Source organism: Lactuca virosa, chromosome 6 (genome assembly GCF_052849685.1).
Source record: "Lactuca virosa cultivar CGN04683 chromosome 6, Lactuca_virosa_CGN04683_v6, whole genome shotgun sequence".
NCBI classification, from domain to species: domain Eukaryota; kingdom Viridiplantae; phylum Streptophyta; class Magnoliopsida; order Asterales; family Asteraceae; genus Lactuca; species Lactuca virosa.
Window position 1 is genome coordinate 234,157,579 of NC_136431.1, and position 23,144 is coordinate 234,180,722.

The 23,144-nt window shown below is 36.5% G+C and overlaps 1 non-coding gene across 1 annotated transcript; it reads left to right on the plus strand.

Annotated features, from left to right (window-relative positions):
• The first annotated feature begins 3,995 nt into the window (after positions 1–3,995).
• LOC145123149 (small nucleolar RNA R71) lies at positions 3,996–4,102 on the plus strand. The gene has a single exon (XR_013715023.1). It is a non-coding gene; the product is annotated as a small nucleolar RNA R71 (small nucleolar RNA).
• Positions 4,103–23,144: the final 19,042 nt, after the last annotated feature.

Here is a 23,144-nt window from a genome sequence, read left to right on the forward strand (position 1 = left end):
TTGTACCTCCGCCCATTTCGATACGTAGTCGACTGCCACCAATATGTATTTGTTCCCTTTTGACATTGGGAAAGGTCCCATAAAGTCAATCCCCCACACATCAAATACCTCACATACTTGAATACTATGTTGGAGCATTTCATTTCGGGATGATATGTTCCCCGCTCGTTTGTACGAATCGCATTCTTTGACATATTGAGCCGCATCTTTGAAAATTGTAGGCCAATAAAACCCAATATCAAAAATATTCTTAGCCGTGTAATGCGCTCCATGATGTCCCCCGGCGGGCCCGCTATGGCAGTGTTCCAAGATTTCCCGACTTTCTTTCCCGAATACACATCTTCGTATCATTCAGTCCGCGCAGCTTCGAAAAAGGTATGGCTCGTCCCAAAAGTAGTATTTGATTTCTGAAAAGAATTTCTTCTTTTGTTGGCGAGTTAAATCTTTTGGAATATATTCAGTAGCTAAGTAATTAGCTATATCCGCAAACCATGGCACCTCCCCTGCTATTACTAAAAGATACTCATCGGGAAAATCATCTCCAATTTTGTCTTCTTCCAACTCCTCCAAAAGCGGGTTCTCTAGTCTTGACAAATGGTCGGCAGCTACGTTTTCCATTCCCTTTTTATCTTTTATTTCAATATCAAACTCTTGTAAAAGTAAGACCCAACGTATCAATCGGGGTTTAGCATCTTGTTTAGCAAAAAGATACTTTAGGGCAGAATGGTCGGTAAAAACTATCGTCTTGGATAAGACTAAGTATGGCCGGAACTTGTCAGATGCATATACCACTGCTAGCAACTCCTTCTCGGTAGTAGTGTAGTTCTCTTGAGTTGGGTTTAAAGTCTTGCTTGCATAGTAGATAGGTTGAAAATGTTTATCAACCCTTTGCCCTAAAACAGCTCCCACAACATAATCACTAGCATCACACATTAGCTCGAAAGGAAGGTCCCAATTTGGTGCTATCATGATAAGAGTAGTGGTCAATCTTTCCTTCAACAAACGAAATGCTTCATGACATTCTCTAGAGAAATTGAATGGAGCATCCTTCAAAAGTAGTTGAGTCAAGAAAACTCCGTACCCCTTTTACGTTTGTTGGAGGGGGTAACCTAGCTATTGTGTCCAGTTTTGCTCTATCCACTTCTATCCCATTCTTTGAAACTTTGTGACCCAATACAATTCCTTCCTTCACCATGAAATGACACTTTTCCTAATTAAGGACAAGGTTTGTCTTCTCACATCTAGCTAGCATCAAGTCCAAATTAGATAAGCAATCGTCAAAAGATGACCCGAACACCGAGAAATCATCCATAAAAACCTCCATAAACTTCTTAATCATATCATGGAAAATGGCCATCATGCACCTTTGGAAAGTAGTCGGTGCATTGCATAACCCAAAATGCATGCGTCTATATGCGAATGTTCTACTCGGGCATGTAAAAGTGGTCTTCTCTTGGTCTTGTGGGTCGATCGGAATTTGAAAATATCCCGAAAAGCCATCGAGAAAACAATAATATAGATGACCAGAGAGCCTTTCGAGCATTTGATCTATGAATGGCAATGGAAAGTGATCCTTGCATGTGGCATCATTTAATTTTCTATAGTCAATGCAAACATGCCACCCGGTTACTGTTCTTGTTGGAATTAACTCGTTATTTTCATTGGCCACCACCGTCATTCCTCCTTTATTTGGTACCACTTGTACAGGACTCACACATGGGCTATCCGAGATTGAGTAAATAATTCCGGCATCTAGTAGTTTAACCACCTCCTTTTTCACAACTTCTTGCATGTTCGGGTTAAGTCTTCGTTGGCGTTGTACTACAGCTTTAGATCCATCTTCTAAGTTAATCTTGTGAGAACAATAAGCTGGGCTAATTCCTTTTATGTCGGTTATTTGCCATGCTATAGCACCTTGCCTCTTCCTTAGTACACCCACAAGACTTTCTTTCTCATGTTTGGCCAAATCAGCGGCTATAATTATAGGTTTTTGTTGGACATATTCAAGAAATGCGTACTCCAAGTGATCTGGTAGTGCTTTAAGCTCAACTTTCGTGTTCTGAATGCTGAACACGTCGAGTCCAATGAGGGGACTCGTCGAGTCCTGGGTAAAATTCGCGATTGATTGGGCTTCTTCGAATGGACTCGTCGAGTCGATCGATGCTACTCAGTGAGTCGGGTATTCTGTACTTCTTATCAGATCATTATATTCAGCTTCCTCGAGCAATCTCTCTATTTCCAGCAGGTCTCTTTCAGCATCAAATTCTTCTTCAAGGATGACGGTGGACTTGTTTGGCTCATCTTCATTCCATTCCTCCATTAACTCTTCCAACATATCAACCGAAAATGCCGTGTCATCGCTATTCCTTGAATGCTTCATGGCTTGATCAACCCCAAAAGTGACTGATTCATCTCCCACCCGAAGAGTAAGTTTAGAATCTCGCATGTCAACTATGGCACTTGCGGTGTTTAGGAAAGGTCTTCCAAGTATGATTGGGACTTGAGGGTCTGCTTCCATGTCTAATACTATGAAGTCCCCAGGGAAAACGAACTTATCAACCTTCACCAATAGATCTTCGCATATTCCCCTTGGGAATGTGACCGTTTTATTTGCTAGGTGAATTGCCATCCGAATGGGCCTTGGCTCCGGAAGATCTAACTTCTTGAAAAATGAGTACGGCATGAGATTTACACTTGCCCCCAAATCTGCCAATGCATAAATGGCAGCTAAGTTCCCGAATTGACAAGGCAAGGTTAAGCTTCCTAGATCACCCTTCTTCTTAGGTAGCTTATTCAACATGGCAGCTGAACAGTTCTCATTTAGGACCACTTTCTTCACTTCTTCCATCTCTTTTCTATTCGTTAGAAGCTCCTTGAGAAATTTTGCGTATTTGGGCATTTGTGCAACCGCCTCTATGAATGGCATATTAATTTGAAGAGCCTTTATGTGTTCCAGAAACTTCTGGTAGTCAACTTCATTCCTTTCTTATCTAGCTCGGGCTGGATATAGAAGTGGGGGCTGATATGGCTTCACAGGAGGGTTTCTGTTCTGTTCAGGTGAGGGACTCGTCGAGTCCGTAAGGTCGACTCGGCGAGTCGGATCGGGAATTTGTGAGTCTTCATTTTCTGCTTCTTCCTCTTGCACCAGGTTAGGATCTTCTTGCTGAATAGGAGCCAGAGGAGTTATAATCTTCCCACTCCTAGTCGTCACGATATTTATATGTGCACCTTTTGGATTACTTTCGGTATTACTAGGAAGTCCACCCAGTCGTCTCTCGTTCACTTGTTGTGTAAGTTGGCCCAACTGCTTTTCTATGTTGAGAATGGATGCTTGCTGATTTCTAAGCAGATCTTGTTGATCTTTCATCATAATTTGGTGTTCTCTCAACATATTTTGTTGATCTTTGATTGCAGCATCGGTATCACTATGTCTTTTCTCGGACGCGACTACGAATCTTGTAAGCATATCTTCCAAATCTGATTTCTTTTCATACACCGGTTCCTCCTTTTGATAAAAGCCTCTATCTTTTTGCTTAATTTTTTCCTCCCTTGTCTTTTTATACTCTTCATATGGTAGCCATTCTTTCTTGGGTTTTCGCCAATTGTCATCATACCTATCACCACTTGAATAACACACTTGCACTTTCCGGTTCCCGTTTTCATCAAGGTCACAATCTTTAGTAAGGTGGGGCCCTCTACAATTTTCATATCCCACTCTAATGGCATGGATGGATTGGTCCATCTTAGTCATTCTTCGGTCCATACTTTCCAATTTTTCCATCATTGCCGCCATGTCATCGGTAATAGAATTCACCGCCCCACGGGTTAAGTCATTCCTTGGGTTGTGATATTCTCTAGAGTGTTTAGAGAATTCTTCAATTAGAGCCTTTATCACTGGGGGTGCTTTCTTTGTGAGTGGTCCTTGCGAATCAAGGAGTTGCCTGGTTGTCACATTTACTCCATCATAGAAAATGGAGACTTCTTGTTGGCTGTTTAGATCGTGATGTGGGCAATTCCTTAGTAAGCCTTTGTACCTTTCCCATGCCTCATATAGTGACTCTCCAGCTTGTTGTTCAAAGTTCGCTATGGCCTTCTTCAACTTGGCTATTTTTGAGGGAGGGCAAATTTGGTCTATAAATTATTCTTTCATTTTAGTCCAAGTAGTGATGGATCCGGGAGGGAGTGATTTCAGCCAATCTTTCGCGGCTCCCTTGAATGTGACAGGTAGCATACGAAGCAAGACAGTGTCGCGAGCCAGATTAGGGAAATTTAAGTAGTCGGCTATGTCATTAACCTCGTCAAGATGCTTGTATGCGTCTTCATGATCCTTCCCATAGAATGGAATCTCCTTAAGTTGAGCAAGTATGTGGACCTTAAGTTTAAAGGTGGCAGCTGCGGGAATCGCCGGTTGCACGAGTCCCGGGCCGGTGTCGTCACGCATCCTTTTCTTCCATTCACCCATGGGAGCTTCATCGATGTTAGCCATGGGGTTAGCTAGTTCGCCTTCTAAATCGCTTCCTTCTTCGGATTCAGTTTCTTCCCTTTCGGATTCGTACTCGGTCTCTTCCTTCTTTGGGTCTTCGTTTGCTACTGAAGAGAAGCTGGATTCCCCTTCTTTCTTGCTCTTTTTCTTACTAAAAACAGACTTGAGATTCTTTAAAGGCGAATTCTTCGATGTTGCGGTTTCTCCTACGGTTTTGCCTTTGTTTTTCTTCAAAGTTGCTTCCGGGTCTTCAAGTGGTGGAACAAAAGGTGTACCTCCTCCTCTGGTCATAAGCGAACTGCAAACAAAACGGAAAGCACGCGTAAAAAGAACAAAAATTAACTAAAAACGAAACTATGTATTCAGCGATGGACTAGTCAAGTAGCTTCGACTGCACTCGGCGAGTTCAAGGCTAAAACAGAACAATAATTAAACAAAAACTCTAAAAACAGAAAAACTTAAAACTTAACCTAATAACTAAATTACTAAAGCAGTAACCTTGTGCAAGGTGGATCTCACACAAAGGATCGATAATACTAGAAATTACATTTAATTTTTGAACCGTTCCCCGTCAACGACGCCAAAAACTTGATGTGTATAAAAATGCACTGGTTTTATCCTACTTTTAATTATGAATTTGATACACAAAAGGCAGTGGACCTGTCAATTGGTGGTATAAATTAGCAAGCAGGGTATCGAACTCAAGGAACAAAAATTAATCTAACTACTAGAATTATCTAAAACAATTAGTAAAATGGAAGGGTTTTCTCTAGTTTTGCAAGACTAGAAACTTAACTGAAACTTAACTAACATTTAACTAACAGCTAAAAGCAAGTAAAAATCAACTGAATTCAATAATCAAAAGGGTTTCTGTTTAGGTTCGATTAATTTAACTAACAGCTAAAAGAAAGTAAAAATCAACTGATAGTACACTGGTAAATCTGGATGAGCCTTCTAACTACAAGGAAGCCATGGCGGGCCCTGAGTCTACTAAATGTACGGAGGCAATAGACAGTGAGATCTAGTCCATGTATGACAACCAAGTTTGGAATTTGGTTGATAATGTGCCAGGTCGTAAGACAGTTTGGTGCAAATGGATCTTCAAGAAGAAGACCGACATGGATGGAAAGGTACACAATTTCAAGGCTCGACTGGTTGCGAAGGGCTTTACTCAAACCCCTGGGGTTGACTATGATGAGACCTTCTCATCAGTGGCTAATATTAAATCTATTAGGGTTATGTTAGCCATAGCTGCATTTCATGATTATGAAATATGGCAGATGGATGTCAAACCCGCTTTCCTTAATGGAAAGTTGGCTGAGGATGTTTACATGAGTTAGCCAGAGGGTTTTATGGATGCTAAATACCCCAATAGAGTGTGTAAGCTTGAGAAATCATCTATGGATTGAAACAAGCTTCTCGGAGATGGAATCTTTTCTTTGATGAGAAGGTCAAAGAGTTTGGCTTCTCTAGGAGTGAAGATGAATCTTGTGTATATGTCAAAGCTAGTGGGAGTGTAGTCACCTTACTAGTATTGTATTTTGATGACATACTACTTATAGGAAACTACGTTCCAACTCTGCAGGAGGTTAAGTCCTTGCTTGAAAAGTGTTTCTCTATGAAGGATCTAGGAGAGGTTGCCTATATTCTGGGAATAAGGATTTTGAGAAATAGGAGTAGAAGACTAATTGGACTTAGTCAAAGCATGTATTTAGATAAAGTGATAAATCATTTTAGCATGGAAAATTCAAAGAAGGGAGAATTACCTATCCAGAGTAATACCAAGCTGAGTAAGACCCAGAGTCTGAGTACCGATGCAGAGATAGCAGAAATGAGTCGAGTTTCGTATGCTTCTGCCATTGGCTTGATCATGTATGCTATGACATGTACTCGCCCTGATGTGGCTTTTTCTTTGAGCATGGTTAGTCGATATCAGGGAAATCCGGGGAAAGCTCATTGGATAACAGTTAAGAACATTCTTAAGTATCTACAAAGGACAAAGGACTGGGTCCTTGTGCTTGGTGGCAGTGATGACTTAAGATTTACTGGGTATAGCGACGCCAGCTTTCAGACAGATAGAGACAACTTCCGTTCTCAGTCAGGCTGGGTGTTTACCCTTAATAGAGGAGCAGTGACTTGGAAAAGTTCCAAGCAAGAGACCGTAGTTGATTCAACATGTGAGTCATAGTATATAGCTGTGAGCAAAGCGTCATAGGAGGCTATATGGTTGAAGAACTTCAATGGAGACCTTGGAGTTGTGCCAGCCATTAAGGAGCAGATGGAGATTTTTTGCTATAATGAAGGAGCGGTTGCCTTGATCAAGGAACCAAGAGATCATGGAAGATCTAGGCATATCGACAAAAAATATCATTTTATCATACATCGAGTAGAAGAAGGACACCTCGTCGTTAAGAGGGTATCATCAGAAGAGAATCATGTCGGTCCCCTCACAAAGGGTCTAAGTAGGATTAAGCACGTTCAACATGCGAGGAACATTGGTTTGAAGGATGATATTAGTTTTAGTGATTAGATAGATATTTAGAAACTTGTAACAAATAAATGTAATTGACATTTGATGATTGAATAAATAGAGATTTATTTATGAGTACTGTTTACTATCTTTTGTCAATTGTTTATCTTTCTGTTTCAACTTTGCATGTTTTACTTCCCGAATAATTGGATTATTCAAATTATCCACAGTCGATCATACTTTGGAAGTAAGTAGTGAATTAAGACTGTCATGAATTGGATTGTAGACTGTCAAAGTGCTTAGACATAACAATGGTTTGCTGCAACATTCATGAGTACTTCTGAAATGGAGATTTAAGTATTGGATTAACCCACACTCAGAGAATTACTTCATGGAATTCATCACGATTAATTCTGAGACGATAATATCGTATAATCTTTAAACCGAGATATATGATTTGTTGTTTACGAGTTGGTTCTGCATTGATAATGTGTAAACGCATCAGTAACTTGATGTTATAAAACGTATTGTTGTGTACGATTTGATGAGTAAATAGTACAAGCATATAAGTCAAACTTTATCTTTTCCTTTTGCCCTAAGGGGAAAAGCGATATCTTGGGCCCCTCGATGATTTGGTGTTGACTTATGTGTCGGGCCCGGTCAGGACTAAATTGATGTGTTCAATTAAGTTTTCTGTCCTTACAAATCAGAAATCGGGAAACAAACTATTGGAAAATGAGAATGATTTTGTTCCATGTCATTTGTCCACATGATATCTTGTAGAACAGAGGATTATATGATCCCTTATCTTAGAACACGTAACTGACTAGGTTAGAGTTCGACAACGGCTTTTGAGAGCTACAATGTGTTGGTCAATTTTTGAAGTTGTACTTGACATTATAGTTATTAGACTTATCCAAGTGGGAGACTTTTGGATTAGGTGTCTAAGCCCATAACTATAATTGGTATATACTTGAATTTATAGAAGCACAGCCCTTTTGGGTTGCCTTCACTCTTGCAACTTGACATGATGACTTTTCGAGAGAAGTTGAATTTATTATTTGGAATAATAAATTGATATAAAATGATTTATTAATATAGTATGAGAATGATATATTAATTCGAAATCATGTTATTTAATTAATATTTAATCAGAAATTAATTTGGAATTAATTTTGGGATTAAAGGATATAATTAAAAGTACAGGGGCTGTTTTGCAATTAATTGATAGTTGTGAAATAGGGCTCTTGGACTCCTTAGATAGGAGTGGACGAAAATTATAGGGAGGCCCTATAAGTTTTTGTCCAAGGAATATAGATGAGGAATCCATGGGCTGCTTAGGCCTTAAGCAGGAAATTAGGGTTTCCACCTGCAAACCCTAGCTTTGGGGCTAAGCAACCTCAAGTATAAAAGGAGCCTAACCCTTTGAATTTTCGGCCACTTGCATCTAACCCTAGCATAGCCGAAATTTCGGTGTATCTCCTCCTCTCTCCTCTCATACTATTGCAAATAGTGTTTGTAAGCCATTAGAGGTGTCATATTTGAGACACTTGCTTTCAAGAGTTCAAGATCTACAAGGATTAATTGTTATTGCTACATAACAATTGAGGTATGTATCTAAATCCTAGTATTAGGTTAATTTCAAATTTTATAGATGCATATCAGGGTTTCTCTTTTGTATTCAAGTTTTCATGTTCCACTAGTGAAAACCTAAATCCAAAGCATTAGGGTTGCATGAACACATAAGATTTGTAATTATGCTCAAAACCCATAAGCATCTTGGTTTTCCAAGATTGATCTTCGTTCGGGTTATCATCAGATGAGGGTCAGAGAGGACGACGTGCAGAAGACGGACTTCCGGACTCGTTATGGTGATTGCGAGTTCGTGGTGATGCCCTTTGGGCTCACCAATGCTCCAGCCGCGTTCATGGACCTCATGAACCGCGTGTGTCGGCCGATGTTGGATCGGTCTGTGATTGTATTTATTGATGACATCCTGGTCTATTCCAAGACCATGAGCTGCATGAGGAGCACTTGAGAGAGGTGTTGGAGACCCTGAGGAGGGAGAGACTGTATGCGAATTTCTCCAAGTGCGAGTTCTGGTAACGCGAGGTGCAGTTTCTGGGGCACCTTGTCAACCAAAATGGTATTCTGGTCAATCCGGCCAAGGTGGAGGACGTGATGAGGTGGGAGGTTCCGAGGTCTCCATCTGAGATTCGTTGTTTCCTTGGGTTAGAAGGATATTATCGTAGATTCATTCAGGATTTCTCCAAGATAGCGGTTCCCATTAGACGGCTAACGAAGAAGACTGCCACTTTTCGCTGGGGGGCTGAGCAGTGGGCAGCATTTGAGACCCTGAGACGGAGATTGTGCGAGGCACTAATTCTGACCCTGCCAGAGGGCGTTGAGCATTTTGTGGTTTATTGTGACACGTCTATCATGGGATTGGGTGCGGTATTGATGTAAAGGGGTCGTGTTATCGCTTACGCTTCGAGGCAGCTGAAGTCTCATGAGGCGAACTATCCGACACATGATTTAGAGTTTGGGAATGTGGTTTTCGCCCTCAAGATTTAGTGATATTACCTCTATGGGGTATGTACTATTTACATGGATCACAAGAGCCTGAGGTACTTTATGGACCAGCCAAATCTGAATATGAGGCTGCGTCGGTGGTTGGATGTGGTGAAGGATTATGATTGTGAGATCCTTTACCATCCGAGGAAGGCCAATGTGGTGGCCGATGCTCTGAACTGCAAGGTGATCACGACTCTGATCAGGGATATCTGCATGAGGATGACAGTGATTACCCCACTCTTGGAGCAGATTCGAGTGGAACAGGTCGAGGCTATGAAGGAAGAGCACCAAAAGAGTGAGCACATAGTGGGTCAGGTGGTTTCCTTCGATTTTGATAGCCAGGGTTTATTGACTCTTCATAGGAGAGTGTGGGTTCCTTATTGGGGAGGTGCGCGTCAGGTTCTGATGGAGGAGTTGCACAAATCAAGATTCTCCGTTCATCTTGGGGCGACGTAGATGTATAAAGATCTTCATCCTGATTATTGGTGGCCGTGTATGAAGCGAGACATTGTTTGGTATGTGGAGAGGTGTTTGAATTGCAGGAAAGTCAAGGCCAAATATCAACGGACTCATGACAAGATGCAGCCATTAGACATCCCCATTTGGAAATGGGAAGAGATTACCATGGATTTTATTACGAAGTTGCCTCAGACAACATGCAAAGTGGATTCGATTTAGGTCAGCGTGGATCGATTGACCAAGAGCTCACACTTTATTCCGATTCAGGAGAGTATCTCTACGGAGAAGTTAGCTGGCATTTATATCAGGGAGTTTGTAGCACAACATGGGGTGCCGATTTTGGTGGTGTCAGACATGGATGTCAGGTTTACTTCCAGGTTTTGGAAGAGGTTCCACGCGGAGTTGGATACTCATCTGAATTTTAGCACGGCCTGTCACCCGCAGACGGATGGTCAGAGTGAGCGGACCATCCAGACATTGGAGGATATTCTACGGGCATGTGTTATGGATTTTGGCGGTAGCTGGGATACGTATCTTCCATTAGCGGAATTTTCATATAACTATAGCTACCACGCCAAATTTGACCGACCTCATTTGTAGATGCTCTATGGGAGGAAATGCAAGACCCTAATATGTTGGGGTGAGGTTGGTCAGCGAGTTATGGGGAGTACCGAGGTGGTACAAAAGACTACCGAGCTGATTCAGCTAGTTCGGAGTAGACTTCAGACAGCTCAGGGTCGGCAGAAGAGCTACTCCGACAAGCGCCGATTAGACTTAGAGTTTCAGGTAGGGGATATGGTTCTCCTGAATGTATCACCTTGGAAAGGTGTCATTCGATTCAGGTTGCGGGGCAAGTTGGGCCCCAGGTATATCGATCCGTTCAGGGTTATAGCCAGGGTGGTCAGGGTAGCGTATCGATTGGATCTTCCGGAGGAACACATTCAGATTCACAGTACTTTTCATGTCTTGCAGCCGCGGAAATGTTAGGCTGATGATTCTGCAGTGGTTCCATTGGAGGACATTCAGGTGGACAATCGCCTGAACTACATTAAGAGAACTGTAGCGATCCCCGACATGAAGACGAAGGCCTTGAGGAATAAGGTTGTTGAGTTGGTTAAGGTGCAGTGGCAGCACCACAAGGGTTCAGAATGGACGTGGGAGCCGGAGGACGAGATGAGGGAGCATTACCCAGAGTTATTTCCGGCAGCGGACTTCGAGGACGAAGTCTGATTCAAGTGGGGGGGGGGGGGGGAATTGTATCACCCGAGTTTCGAGGTATGAATTTAATGATTCATTTTATTTTAATTCAAGTAAAAAGGTGGTTGGGGACTCGTGAGTACGCTAGGCGTACATTTGGTATGCACGACATACTCCTTGCGTGCGCATTATTGGGTGATCCTTAGCGTTTGTTGGGCATACCCATGCGTACGTTGGGCGTACTCAAGCAAGGGGAAAACCCAAAACACACCCTAGACTAGATCTAACATATAGAGTCATCAATTTAGAAACTTTATACCTCCTGGAAGTTGATGAAGATGATTAGAGCTTGGATCCACAAGCTCCAAGCCAAGCAATGCTTCCAACAAGAACTCATTCTTCTCCATGGCACACAAAAATCACACCAAAAAAACAAAAAATGCTCAAGTAGAAGCTAGGGTTTCGAATTTAGGGTTTAATAGGATAGAGGCTGAAGATAGGAGGGATTGGAGTGGGGTTAAGATCATTAAATAGGGTCTAAGACCCTAAATTAGGGTTTGCATGAGACTGGAGTACGATGTGCGTACTCCCAGTACGCCCATCGTACTCCAATAGATGCCCGCGATCCTTCTGCCTAGTACGCCCGACATACTCCCAATGTACGCCCCGCGTACTAGGCTTAGCTTAAAACCACCAACTTCCAAAAGCGATAACTTCTTCGTTCCAACTCCGTTTTCAACGATCTTTATATCCACAGAAAGGTGATGAGAAGCTCTACACTTCTATTAGATCCAAATTTCCATAAAAATTTCCGAACAAAAATCCAAAATTCATAAAAGACCCGAACTACCACTTTACCAATATACCCTTGGACTCCAAAACACAAACCAAACTCCAGTCTTCTGATCATGGTCCCGAATTATGAAACGATTCGAAATAGGGTGTTACAAATATGGTATCTTTGGGTCCCACAACTTGGTTTCTTGGAGTATGAGCAACTCCAGGCCATTTGATCTGTCCTTTTGGACTCTTGGAAGTGTGTGGAGTCATAAAAATCGTATCTTGGAAGTTAAGACTCAACCATGCATGTGTTAGTGACCAACTAAGTGTGTTTATGGGCTTAATTCATAGTTTGAGCCCTAACAAGGCATGTGAAAGCATAAAGTTTGCAACTTTATGGCTTAAGACATTATTTTGAGATTGGATCTATGTTTTGGATGTTAGGGCTTAAGGGATTAAGTCATGGGAGCTTTTTTGGCTGACTTGCCCGTACGTTGGGCGTACCCGGTCAGTGCCCCGATTCCGGATGGTCATCAGCGTATGCTGGGCGTACGAGTCGTGTATGTCGTGCGTACGCCGTCTGTGGGCTTGTAATATTTTTGTGCTCATCTGTTGGTTGGGCTTTGGACTTGTTTAGGTTAGGCCTCGGGCCCATCTGTTGTAGCATGAAATTTTTGGGCTTAAGGCAATGTTGGGTGTTCTTGGGCCATATTGGGCCTTAGGGTCCTTATAGTTGGGCTTGGATGCCTTTTTGGACTTTGTATGGATTTGGGCCTTAGATGGAGGAAGGCCCAATGAGGCAAGGGTAAAGAAGCCTTTTCGCCTTAGGTCAAGAATTAGGATTTGAACTTTTGAGTTAGAATGTGACCTTAATTTCTAATTAGGGCTTTATGCTTGTATGTTAGGGAGAGGATTTTGCGAGTCATCCTCTGAGTGCGATTTGATACCTTCAGTCAGAGGTGAGTCTTCCTTCACAGTATCCGTGGGTCGAAGGCACCAATACCGACCCACTAGTTTCTGATGTAGTGTGATGATTGTCTTTGTGACAATTGTCAGTTATGCCTGTATTTGCTTGATGACTTTGTGATTCCTGTTGTGATATTATGTGGTAGTAATAGGGGGTGAAATAGACCCATTATCCGGTTGAAATAGACCGAAGGGGATTGCAAGCACCCAGATATGCTTGATAGTATCTGGTTGAAATAGACAGAAGGGGTAGGCAAGCAACCATATATGCTTGATAGTATCCGGTTGAAATAGACCGAAGGGGTAGGCAAGCACCCAGATGTGCTTGGCAGTATGTTTGTTTAGCATGTGGTATTTTGGGGGAATTCACTAAGCTTTGTGCTTACAGTTTCAGTTTATATGAATGATTATATGAATAATCTTTGGTATGTTTGGATAGGGATCTGCTATTCAGAAATAGAATGACTATTTCAACAGAGGAAAAACTTTGAGATCAACTCAAGTCTTAGACACTCAAACTTAACTTGTTCATTCCATACGGGCAAAGGCCCTATTTATAGGCTCAAGAGAGCCGGTTACATAATTGAGTTGCAATCGTTTGATTGCAATACGACATACATATTTACAATATAGCTCCCTAGACTATTGAGGGATATACACTTTATTTCATATCCTAGACACTACTTTATATCACATTTTCTACCGACAATAATAATCATACAAAGACAAATTACAAATAATTACAATGACAAATAATTACAATTCCTTCCACAATGAAAGGATGTGTGTCTTCAATAATGTCTTCAATACGTCATTGCTTTCGTCATTCCTCCCGCCACCGAAAGGACATATATTTTTCAATGATGTGTGCTTTGGTCATTGATGACGTTAGTCTTCCATGAACGGTGTTTCTTCCATATTCGAGTAAGGATGTTTTTAGTTGTTGCTCTATGATGGCTTCCATTCTCTTGTCAATGTGTCTGCTATATGATTGTTGGCACTTTTGATATACTTGAGGTATGGATGAAATTGGTGTAATTGTAATTGCCAACGAATCAATCGTCCTCGACAATAATCTTCTTGTAATTTATATTGCCAAAAGCCAAGTAGATACTTGGAATCTGTGTGTAATTCGAATCTGGTTTGAAGTAGCTCGACTTTCCATTTTTTCAATGTTTTGAGACATGCTAGTGTTTCTCGTTCATGTGTGCTGTAATTTTGCTCCGTTTGGGAAAATGTTCCCGATATATACTTGCATAGTTTTTGCTCATATTTATATGTTTTTAATACTTCAGATGATACATCCGTATCAGTGTATGCTTTTGGTGATATGAAACAATGATAAAGTATACAGTGATATGAAAATATCAACAAAAGCATACACTGATACGGATGTATCATCTGAAGTATTAAAAACATATAAATATGAGCAAAAACTATGCAAGTATATATCGGGAACATTTTCCCAAACGGAGCAAAATTACAGCACACATGAACGAGAAACACTAGCATGTCTCAGAACATTGAAAAAATGGAAAGTCGAGCTACTTCAAACCAGATTCGAATTACACACAGATTCCAAGTATCTACTTGGCTTTTGGCAATATAAATTACAAGAAGATTATTTCCGAGGACGATTGATTCGTTGGCAATTACAATTACATCAATTTCATCCATACCACAAGTATATCAAAAGTGCCAACAATCATATAGCAGACACATTGACAAGAGAATGGAAGCCATGATAGAGCAACAACTAAAAACATCCTTACTCGAATATGGAAGAAACATCGTTCAAGGAAGACTAACGTCAGCAATGATCAAAGCACACATCATTCAAAAATATATGTCCTTTCGGTGGCGGGAGGAATGACAAAAGCAATGACGTATTGAAGACATTATTGAAGACACACGTCCTTTCATTGTGGAAGGAATTGTAATTATTTGTCATTGTAATTATTTGTAATTTGTCTTTGTATGATTATTATTGTCGATAGAAAATGTGATATAAAGTAGTGTCTAGGATATGAAATAAAGTGTATATCCCTCAATAGTCTAGGGGGCTATATTATAAATATGTATGTCATATTGCAATCAAACGATTGCAACTCAATTATGTAACCGACTCTCTTGAGCATAAATTGGGCCTTTGCCCGTATGGAATGCACAAGTTAAGTTTGAGTGTCTCAAAGTTTTTCCTCTGTTGAAATAGTCAGTTTATTTCTGAATAGCAGAGCCCTATCCAAACATACCCAAGATTATTCATATAATCATTCATTTAATATTAAACAATCCATCGTCAATCCATCCCGACGCATCATTCAGGTATAATCATATCCTAATTTTTTATTAATTCTATCATGTCTTTAATTTTTGTATCAGAGCTAAGTTTCGTTCTTTTTATCTTTATTATAAATATGAGTATTCATCCGTTTCATTCAAAAGAAAAATATTCATCATGCATCATTATAAATGTTATTATGAAAATTAATAGACATATTAAACGCCACTATCACCATCATTTCTCAAACATAAATAAATTTTTGTTCTTATAGAAATATAATCATGAGTTTTTCAAATCTAAATACTAATAAACAAGAATTAAATTTTTTTCGTAAAACATTGAAACAATCTAAAAAACTTCTTTTAAATTTAAAAATAGATTCTAACATATCAATAGTTAATTGTTTATCCAATATTGAAGCAATACATATAATAAATAATAGTATAAATTGGAAACAAGAAAAAATAAAAAATCTAGAAGATAAAATAACAAAACTAATCTGCTAAATATGTCTCGAGAAATAGAAAATTCACCAATCATTATTAATAACGAAGAAAATGAATCTGGATACACTTTTGATGCTTTAATTAAAAAAAAAATATTAATAAAGTTCCTATAAAAAAATCAAATTTTACACTATCAGAAAAACATAATTTTAGAAATAACCCATTAAAAAATTTATTTTCTAGAAAAAATATTATATATTATGGAAAAATTATAGGAGAAGAACCAATACCAATAGAATCAACTCAAGGAAATATTATTATACCCATAATAAATAAACAACAAATTAGAAATAGATTATCTAATATTAAAGAAGTAGATAGAATAAAAATTGCTTATATTCATATATTAACTATTCAAGTAATTTTAAAAGGTACTTTTAGCGATTTAGATACACCAATAGAATTAGAAATCAGAGATGATCGTATAATTAATAATCAAGAAAGTATTATTGCAAAAGGAAAAGGTAATTTAATTGAAGGAAAAATAAAATTTAATATTAATATTCAACTAGGATTAAGTCTTAAAGATAAAAATCTAAGTAATAGTATTACTGTACGATATAAATTATTAAGACAAAATTCATGTTAAAAGGTAATCATCCGTTTACTATCACATATCAAATAAATTATGCATTAACAAATTCTCATCATAGTATTACATTTAAAACAGAAGATAGAATTTATATAGATAAATTATTTACCCCAAAATTATCACTTGAATCACCAAATATAACTAATAATAGAATATTTAATGAAACTAATTTTCAACCAATAATAACTACTCCAATAATAAAAAGAAACTAAAAAATTTGTTTTCAAAAAATTAGTACCAACAAAACTTATTAATATGGAAACTTTACAAGAAAAAGTAGAAACACTAACTAAATTATTCGCAGCACTAGAAATTTCATCCGAAATTCAAGAAAATAATACAGAAATAGAAAATAATTCGGATAATAACGATGCTGAAATAATATATGATTTTTCATCCGATGATGAAAACCCTTATTCAAATCCATATAAAGAATCACAAAATAATTTTGGATTAAAACGAAAACAATCATATGTTGAAGATGATTATCAAAGTCAATATATTTATGGACCACCTTCATTAGAAGAAAATTTTTTATATAGACAAGGAATGGTTAAAAATAAACAAAACAAATGGGAAAAAATACCTCCACAATACATACCCAAATTATTTTCTTAATTATATATCTAAAAAAATTTCTTAATTATATCATACATAAAACACAAGGTAATGCATATCGTTTCCTTTCATCTCTCGATGAAATAGAAACAATGATGATAGCCACCACTGACGCTATGGAAACATTTAAAAATGTATTAGATCGGCTTATTCAAGAATTCATAGGAAAACAAATAGAAGATAAAACATCTCAGGAAGCTTTTCAATTAGAATCATTATGGCATTTAACTAACCTACGAATTTGTAACATGTGTTATTTAGACCCATTTATATGTGAATATTCTGAACATTATTATAATCTAGATTTCACTATAAAAAAGATAGCATTAGACATGTTTTACCAGAAATTACCATCATTAGTAAGTCAAAGTGTAATAAAAGATTTCCAAGAAGCATTACAACAAAATAAAATTGTTGATAATTTAGGAGCATGAATAAGTATATTAAAATCATGGATGCAGAAAAAATGTTTAGAACAAAAAACAACACAAGATGCAAAAATTAATTTATGTTGTGATACCCTTTCTAATAAAGTTAATCAATATGGTTGTAAAGACAATAAAAACAACAATATAAAAAGAAAATTTGGTAAAAACAAACCTATAAACCTAAATATAAACAATATTATAAACAAGGTGAAAGAAAATATTTTCGAAATAGAAAAGAATATAAACAGAAATATCAATCTAAAACAAATTATTACCCATCGAATAAAAAAGATTGTAAATGTTGGATATGTCAAGAGGACGGACATAAAGCTTATGAATGTCCAAAAAAGACTAAATGGAAAAAAAACAAATTTATTAAAAATTGCATATGATCTAGGATGTGAACCTATAGAAGATTCAAATATAGATTCAGACATAGATATTTATGCATATACAACTGATTTTGATTCAGATGCAGATAAATAATCCTATGGAGAAAGCATTATTGGAATTAGAACTGAGGGAAACCTCATATCTAACCCATCCGAAGTATACATTACCAAAGCATACAGTGGTATGAAAATATCATCTGAAGTATACATTGAAAAAACATATAGTGGTGTGAAAATACCACCAAAAGAATACAAAAATAAAGTATACAGTGATATAAATATATCACCAAAGCATACATTGATATGAAAATTATCATATCATCATTTGAAATATTAAAAACAAATGAATATGAGCAATTATTCAGGTACCCAAGAGATGCAAATATTCAATCAGCATATATATTGAAATGGAAGCAATCATGAAGCAAATCAAACACCAATTCAAACAAAAAGAGGAGCAAGAAGCATCATTAATCAGACAACTTGAAGTAGTCAGACGTGAAAAAGAACAACTACAACAAACATTACAAATTCTATCATCCTATTCAGCACCTAACGAAGAAGCAGCTAGCAGTTCAACAACGAAGCAACCAAAAGAAGAGATTCAAGAAATATCATTCGATGATAGTCAGCCACAAATAGTACTCAAAACAGAAAAACAACCTATGACGCCAAACCAGGAAGAATATCCACCACCTCAAGCCGATCGTAAAAACATAAAGAAATGGTATGTGATTTTCAATGGAGAAAACAAATGAATCTATGATGATTGGGGAATTGCCAATTCATATATTCTTGGAAAAAATGTCATTCACAAAAGTTACAAAACAAAAAATGAAGCAGAAGCCGCATACAACGAAGCATACAAAGCAATCATAAAAGATAATGTCGAATGTTCAAAAACAGTTCTCCTTACACCACAAAAACCCATATCCAGCTTTACCCCACAAAAACCTGTATCCATCCCAAAATCTCTTAACCAACTAAACGCAAAAATTGCCCTTGAAGCCATTCCATCAACTAAAGAAAAAGAAGCTATGAAAAAACTATTTGCTCAAAAATTTGCCAGATTATGGGACAGCCTCATTTCATACACCGAAGTTCATTCTTTAATGGGCTTTTAACCAGTAGCCAGGCGACCAGGCCCAAAAGCAGTATTCCTAGCAGATCTCACTGACCCCGTGACTTTATGGGACTATTTCAGCCATGGATTCATAGACACTATCTATCTTGATGGAACAAATTTACATTGCATTAGCGAATTCCCATCAGCTGTTCAAACAGTAATCAGAAGCTACAAAACACGATTTGCAAAACAAGAAAGATGATTATTTATCAAAATGCATTCAAGTTACCCAATCTTTGATGAAGATTCTCAATTACTTGTTCCAAGCATTACTTTCGCAAATATGGGGATAAGCAACGGCTCAAAACCAACAAAAGATGACCTACCCCATGAAATACCTACACAAGACCATTTAATTTTCGCACTTGCCGGTGTCTATTTAGCATCATCTCGCGTAGGCAATGGTAAAGAACAAAAGTCAAGAATCAGAGTAAATTATGCCAGTAAAACCTTCGTTATCTATTCTTTAACAGACAGTGAAATAACCCCAGAAGTATTAAAAGCAATTGAAAATTTCGAACAACCGTTCGAAAAATTTTCACATCACTTAGCTGAATTACCCGCTGATCTAAAAAAATATCTTTGTAAACATATCATGCATGCACCACGACATAATTGCAGCCATTGTAAAGACAATACGGAAGAAACACCGTTCATGGAAGACTAACGTCAGCAATGACCAAAGCACACATCATTCAGAAATATATGTCCTTTCGGTGGCGGGAGGAATGACGAAAGCAATGACGTATTAAAGACATTATTGAAGACACGCGTCCTTTCATTGTGGAAGGAATTGTAATTATTTGTCATTATAATTATTTGTAATTTGTCTTTGTATGATTATTATTGTCTGTAGAAAATGTGATATAAAGTAGTGTCTAGGATATGAAATAAAGTGCGTAACCCTCAATAGTGTAGGGGCTATATTGTAAATATGTATGTCGTATTGCAATCCAACGATTGCAACTCAATTATGTAACGGGCTCTCTTGAGCCTATAAATAGGGCATTTGTCCGTATGGAATAAACAAGTTAAGTTTGAGTGTCTAAGACTTGAGTTGATCTCAAAGTTTTTCCTCTGTTGAAATAGTCGTTCTATTTCTGAATAGCAGAGCCCTATCCAAACATACCCAAGATTATTCATATAATCATTCATATAATATTAAACAATCCATCGTCAATCCATCCCTACGCATCATTCAGGTATAATCATATCCTAATTTTTTATTAATTCCGTCATTTCTTTAATTTTGAAATCCTCCTTCTTCTTCTTCTAGATCCACCTCTACGCCACCAGAAATCACTTATGTTCTCCAGAAAGTTCCTTACAAATGTTGCTTCGTGATTTTTGTTGGTTTAGAGTATAAGACTAAAAAAAATCACCTCTTTCCCCTTCGATTTTGGGTTTCAGATCTGAATATGAAGAGAATTTAATGAGGAACATGAGAGATGATAATGAGGAACACGATTTGGTGGTGGATGTGATAGTGATAGTGGTAGTGGAAGCTACGGTGGTTCTGGATTGGCAGAACGATGGGAATGGTGATGTTGTAAGGTGAAACGACGATAAGTTGGAAAAGGGGGTATGAGATGGAGAGATAGGGTCTCAGAGATTTTTTTATAAACTCACCAAAACCAAAATGTATGTAATTTGATGTTGCATGTATGCGATGATTAACAGTTGGAGATTTGATTTTGGTGGTGAGAGTGTGATAATGTCTTCTCCCTCTACCGAGATATGTTGTCATGAAAGTTATGGATCATCAGGAAAAGGGAAGGGACTGAACCCACCAAAAGGTTATCGTAACTGGTCACTCTACCATTAAAGCTTCACAATTTGAGTTTGATTTCAGTGGGTTATTCATGATTTCAGTTCGGTTTTAGTGGGTTCTTCATAATTTTTAGTGGGTCCTTCACAATCTGAAAGTTCTAGCAGGGAAAGGGCATCAAGAAGCTAAAACATGTGGGTTCTTTGATTTTAGTGGGTTCTTCACCATTATTTTTCTGAGAGAGAGAGAGAGAGAGGAATCCCTTGCATATTAAATTTCATTTTTTAATAAGACAAAACATCATAAATAGTCATTGGGGTAGTGAAATAACGGAAATTCCCTTCACTTAACGGATAAAAGATGGCGAAGTGAGGCTTAAGGACCAAACATCAACAGTTTTGAAAGCACAGGAACCATCTGTGAAATTTTTTAAACATAGGGACTAAACTTCAGATCTGAGAAAAGCACATGGACCATTTATAATGTTCTTTCTAAAATAATTAAAAAACTATGCAAAAGATGAAGAGTTTTTTTAAAAAGAAAGGTTGTAAAGAATTCTAGAAAAGACTTTAAAAGATTATATATATATATATATATATATATATATATATATATATATATATATATATATATATATATATATATATATATATATATATATAGGTTTAGGTTCTATGGAAAACAAAAAACCCTAAAAATCCTAAAAATGTATAAAAAAAACTTAGAGATCACAATTTTTTTTTTTTGACTTTATAGGTACAAAATTCACAACTTTATTTACAAAATCGTTGAAATTTTTTTTGAAAAAAAACCAAATAATAATAATAATAATTCGATTTTTTAATTTTTTTTTCAGCGATTTTATAAAAAAAGCTGCGATTTTTGTAAATATAAAGTCAAAAAAAAGATTTGTGATCTCTAAGTATTTTTTTTTATGTATTTTTATGATTTTTAGGTTTTTTTTTGTTGTCCAAATAATCATTCCATATATATATATATATATATATATATATATATATATATATATATATATATATATATATATATATATATATATATTGTGTGCGTGTAAATTAAACAAAATTTGGGATGAATTCGTGATAAAATTTATTTTTCAGCCCAAATTCCTAATAGAATTTAAATCTAAGGTAAAGTGTAAAATTGAAAAATTGGGTTATCTTTTCAACCTCAGATAGCACATAACATTTAGAAAACATGAGTCGATTAACTTTTTAAAAAATAAAGTGTATTTGTTGAGAACCTGAAGACATTTTAAAAAGTTTATTTCCCAAATTTTGTGATAACTCGAAATTTTATTGTTCAAGACAAGATATTTGAGTTGGTTGGTTTTATTATTTTTTATAAATATTAAAGTGTGATATGAGTACAAAATTAATATCAATAGTATTTAATATTAATCTAATTTTAAAGGTATTTACGGTCAATTTGTTGATTTTAAAGATCTTATACGAAAAGTAAAAATGAACCTTTAAATATAATTTTTTATATAAACAAAAATCAATGATCTATCACGAATTTATCACTATTTCATCATTAATTTTTCATCCCTAACGGTTAACCTTTACAAAAGTTTTTTTTGTTTTTCTTAGTACAAAAAATAACTAATTTATTATTTGTCTATCCTAAGTGTTTTACTCGGCCCCTCATATAATTTATAATTTGAATAACATATGTTATAACTTTGTCTCATATAATTTATTATTTAAATAACATATGTTATAACTTTGTTAGATATTTTTTTTTTCAAAACTATAAAAGATGATACACATACGTGGTTATAAAAATACAAATAAAATATTATGTAATCGTAATGTGTTATAATTTTTGATATTTTTTAATTTTAAAAGGTTTGACAATTACTTTTAAATTATATAACATTTTTATTAAATATATTCATTTTTTATTTTATTAAATCAACTGATTTAATAAACATAAATCTAAAATCTAAATATAAGTATGTTATAAAGTAAAATGTTACTAAATATATATATGGTTCAAATTTGACAAAGTTTTAAAGAAAATTTAAAGGGTTTATGTCTTAATATAGAAGCAAACTATTTCATATGTCTATGACCTATTTGTAAATTTATAGCCACAATCAATGATCAATTTGTGTATAAACATGAAGAAGCCTAAATTATTTGAAGAACACTTATTTGAAGGGATTAACATATTTAATGATGTTGAAGATGGTATCATACTTTGATTGTTTCCACTTCCCAAAATGGTGCCTCAATGATAATCTGATGAATCGATATTTACACATATGATCATGGTGTTTATGTGGATAAATGAAGGAGGGAAAGAGAATGCTCACTATCAAGGTTCTAAATGGCGTGAGGCGTCGACTTGGCGGTAATGTTAAGCCTAAGCCATGAAGAGCCTTTGTGAGCCATGACGTTTTTCAAGGTGTGACAGTTTTATATATACATTAAAAACGATAAATCATATAATTATAGAATTATATCAAATATATCAAG